Source organism: Hirundo rustica, chromosome 8, assembly GCF_015227805.2.
Source record: "Hirundo rustica isolate bHirRus1 chromosome 8, bHirRus1.pri.v3, whole genome shotgun sequence".
NCBI lineage: Eukaryota > Metazoa > Chordata > Aves > Passeriformes > Hirundinidae > Hirundo > Hirundo rustica.
This window is the reverse complement of record NC_053457.1, coordinates 3,315,085-3,319,821: the sequence shown is the minus strand read 5'-3', so window position 1 is coordinate 3,319,821 and position 4,737 is coordinate 3,315,085.

Here is a 4,737-nt window from a genome sequence, read left to right as displayed (position 1 = left end):
CGCCGGTCGTTCAAACACGCTCTGTGTGGGCGGGGCTTTGGCCGGAATCAGCGATCACGCGCGTGAGCCCACCCTTTCACGGGAGAAGCGCAGCCAATCACGGCGGGGAGGGAGAGGAGGCGGGCACAGGATACCAGAGGCTGTGGGCGTTGCCTTAGCTCCCGGAGTTCCTCGATCGTTGCCGAACGGTGGTCTGTGGCCCTGCCTTCGTGAGAGCTTTTGATGTCGCAGAAAGTTTTTTTTTTCCGCGTTTCTACTCTAACATATCTACACGACATCCTAGAGATCAGGTCTGACCTATTAAAGAAATATGGATATTGATCTAGTGTCGATACCCAACTGTGACGGACAAAAACTCTCTAACAGTTTAAAGTTAGAAAGTGTATGTTTATTACGGCCGGGCAGCACGGCAGGGTATTTCCCTAATTCGCACTGCGAAATTCACAGGTGATTACAAAGCCTTTTATTTACGAAAGTGTTGAACACCCAAATACAAATACATATTCATACCCCTGTCACCTCCCATTTCTCGCTTCGTATGCTGATTGCCAAAAAAAGCTATTAAGCTTGCGTGCATTGTTTCCTAAAATGAGTCAGGAGTCTATTCTGGGAAGGGGTAACCCAAAATGAGGACGTAAGATGAGTCTTCCTCATTCTGACCTTTTCTACCTTTTCAATGCATTTGAGGCAAATGATTCCTTGGTAGAACTTACAGTTTCCTGTGTTCAATGGGTCCTTTAAGCAGGAAATCTGCAGCTTCTTGTGTCCTATTTACCACGTTTTGTTTTTCGTTACAAGCGCAGCTACATAAACATGAAGCTGACAAGCAATGAGTTACTAAATCCGGGATAGCTTATCTAAGATCCAGCTTCTGTTAACTGGGAACAAAGCTTACCTATCTACTTCAGCTATTTCAGCAAATTAGTATCTTAACTTTCCTAAAAATCCCTAATTCTTCAAATTTAATGTCTCATTCCCCAGTTCTTCTTTGAAATGAGTAAATTCCTTTACTCAGTACACAGAGTCCACCTCATCTATCCAAGCCGTGCAGCTAGTGTCTCTGAGGACCAAGCCATACACCTTTGACAGTGATGTTAAAGCTGCCAGTTGTTGCAGCATCTTCTAATTCTAAACAAGTATTACAACAGATCACATTAAACTTATGCTGATCAAAATAAGCAACACAACTGTGGAAAGTGTATATTATATGGCTCTACGCAAGATATTTACTATATGTATTATGTTGTATTGATTGTTAATGTTGTATTAATAGTTTGATAGTATGGTAAATGTAGTTTTGTAGTTAAAATGTAGTTTTTATGTACCAACCACAGGAAAACGTAAATCTTTCAGAGAAAAAAAGAATTTACTGCTTCCTTATCAGAAGAGACCAACTCCTCCTGCCTCGCTCAGCCCTATGGATGCCATAGAGATTAAAAGAAAAAAAGTGATACTAACCAGAGAAGTTTCTTTGTTTGAATGGAATTTATGCATCATGTATGAAATGTATGAATATTCAACAGGCTATTGCTTTTAAGAGACAATCCTTTGTTAACAGGGGTCCTTCTTCAGAGCTTTTTGCTCGGGGAGGCACCCAGACATCTGTAACTTTGTTTTTATTGTCTTGTATTGTCCTAACTCTAATTGTTCAATTTTTTTACTCTAACTCTACTTTTATAACCATCTTATTTACTATTAAACTTTTAAAATTTTAAAAACAAGTGACTGGCGTTTTTCACAGAACTGTAGGGTGGATTAAGGCATTCAGTATACCAGTTGCTGTCAGTGGGTCAGTGGCCACCTAAAAGGCACATCCCGCTAATGAGACAAATGTTCCTCAAACCTTTCAAAAACCCTTTTGATGGTCTCTGTGTCATGGTGTATCGTGATTGATGTCTTTTTCCCTCCGTCTCTAATTTCTTTTAAGATTTCTCTCAATTTGTGATGTTTCAACAATGGAGCAACTAAAGTCACATTCATTCTTATGGGCACAGGCAGTATCTTCTGCACAGTGGCTAAGCTGGCCTTTATATATTGATGTGATACTCCAAGTGCCCGATAGGAAAAATCACATCCCTTAATTCTAACAAAATTGCAAACACACAAATTGAATTGAGTTTCATTCACAATTTGGCTGTCTATTCTTTACGATGGGGCATGCTGTCCTAAGACAGACACAACCTTGTCCTATACACACAAGTGAAGTTGCCTGTCTGGATGCATGTACTACAACTTTTGACATAATGTGCAAAATAACTATTGTTGAGGGTTAAGTTTCCTGTTGAATTTTTCCCCCCCCCCTTGAGTTGCTAGGAGACTAATAGTTAAGGCATGCTCAACCTGACAAAGGAAGTTGATGACTTGGTTTTGGGGGAGGGAGGAGGCTCCCGGGAGCAGAGGGTGGAGGACTCACTGCTCTCGGTTTTCCCGGAGGGACGGTCGGGCTACCGAGTACCTGCCTGGAGTCCACGGCTAACAGAGGAGTCTGGTCCTGGGAATTCTATCATCTGTTGGAGTGCCCAGGAATTCGGAGTTGTCTTCATTGCCCTGCTGTATTTTGGGTCAGCCCGGGTCCAGCCGCTGCGGGTTCTCCGGTACTGCTCACTTCACCTGCCAGGACACCCCCTGCCTGCCAAGGACAATCCACCGCTTCCAGCTTCCAGCCATCAGCGCCGGAGTTTCCACCGTTTGCCCCTCGGGGTTCTTGGTTCTGTTTTGCTGTTATTGTAAGTGCTGTTGTTGTTTGTCTGTCCTGTTATAGTTACTAGTAAAGGACTGTTATTCCTTCCCCATAGCTCTGACTGAAAAGCTTTTTTTAAATCTTCCAAATTATAATAACACGGAGGGAAGGATTTGAATTCCCCATTCCTAGAGAGGCCTGCCTCTCCCTAGCAGATACCTGTCTTTTTCAAACCAAGACAGAATTTGGCGCCCAAATCATGGGGCAGGAGGGCATTCAGAGAAAAGGAATAACAGTTCTTAAGTGCCTACATTCTTGTGTACCAGATATCATGTGGTCTGGCTTACCTTGGTTTGGGTGGCGTGTGGTGGTGGCGGTATTTCTCCCATTTGCGGGCACTTACCTAAACATGGGCCCTGTAACTAAGGTTACTGTGGCTGTCATCCAGTTTGCTATATGGGTTAACAAAGTGAGGAAATCGTGGATTTTTAATTTCCTCTGGAAGGCAGGCACATGGATTCAGGGCTATCATACACTAACTGTGTTTCTGGGGTTACTTTAACAACGGTACCTACTGTGAAGAAATGACACCAGGGGAAATTTTTTCACAACCCTTCACCCAGCTCTTTGGGCCTATGCCACCAGTCTTTGAAGGGTTCAAATCTCTGAATGTTAATGACATCATACAGTGGCTGGTGTTGCTGGTATGCCTGTTCTGTTTAGCATTTAGAGATAAGGGGAGATTGACCTGGATAACCACCCTGATACCTACCCTAGGGAATAAGGATACTGCCCCACAGCCTGAGCCCGTCCCACAGCCTGAGCCTGACCCTGCCCCACAGCCTGACCCTGCCCCACAGCCTGCCTCAGGAATAAACCACCCAGGTTGGGTGAAGGAGATACATGAGATGAGCCAGATGCTGAGGGAGCACATTTCCCCTGTAGTAGCCTCATTAGCCCTAGCTGCTGGGAAACCCTCCCCCTGCCCCGACAAAGGAGAGTCTGATGGTGCAGCAGTGGAACCCACAGACATTACAACCGTCCAGGTTCCAGCTGAATCACGGGGGCAGCCACAGCCAGCAGAAATTGCTCCTGTGGAAACAAAGAAGTATAAGGTGAAATCAGAGCACCCAGGCAACAAGGATAAGAAAGGAGGGCCCTCACAACCCACAGGGGAATCAGAGGTTGAGATCATCGCTGAGTCCCTGTTGTATGAAGGTCTCCGTAATCTGCAAAAAGATCTTGCATGGCGGGGACGTGAGGCTTATACAGCCTGGTTACTTCGGGTCTGGGACCTTATAGGTACAGGTGTGCAACTAGATAGTAGTGAGGCAAGGAATTTGGGACCCTTGACCCAGGACTCGGATGTGAATGAGGTATTTGTAAGGGAGCCAGGGCCCCTTTCCCTTTGGGAGCGGCTTTTAATGAGTGTACGGGAGAGGTTTGTCCACAGAGACAGAATGCAGGAGCACCAGCATAGAATGTGCTGGAAGACCCTTGAGGAAGGGATCCAACAGCTGAGAGAAGTGGCGGTATTGGAGGTACTCTTTGGGAGGGGTGGACAGCATGATAATGACCCCGACAAAGTCAGGTGCACAGGGCAAATGCTGTGGAATCTGGCAACTCTGGGACCATCTCAATACGCCACATTCATTGCAACAATTCATCCTGATAACAACCGAGAGACAGTGGGTTCTGTAGCCAACAAGCTCAGAAATTATGAGAGTATGATCAGTGGCCCAGTGCAGGCTCAGGTCTCTGCCGTGGCTAAGGAACTCAGAGAGGAGATAAGGGAGAAGATGAGGAGGAACAGTTCCCATGTGGCACCTGTGCGAGTTACAGGCCCCAGAGTCAGAGCTCAACGTCTCCCAGCTAGAGAGAGAGGGTACACCCCACGAGCTGACCTGTGGTTCTTTCTGCGTGACCATGGGGAAGACATGGGAAGGTGGGATGGGAAACCCACTTCTGCCCTGGCAGCACGGGTACGTGAGCTCAAGGAGAGAAACACTAACCGAGGGGGTCCCACAAAGATGAAGGTAGCCTCGACATCGCATGAC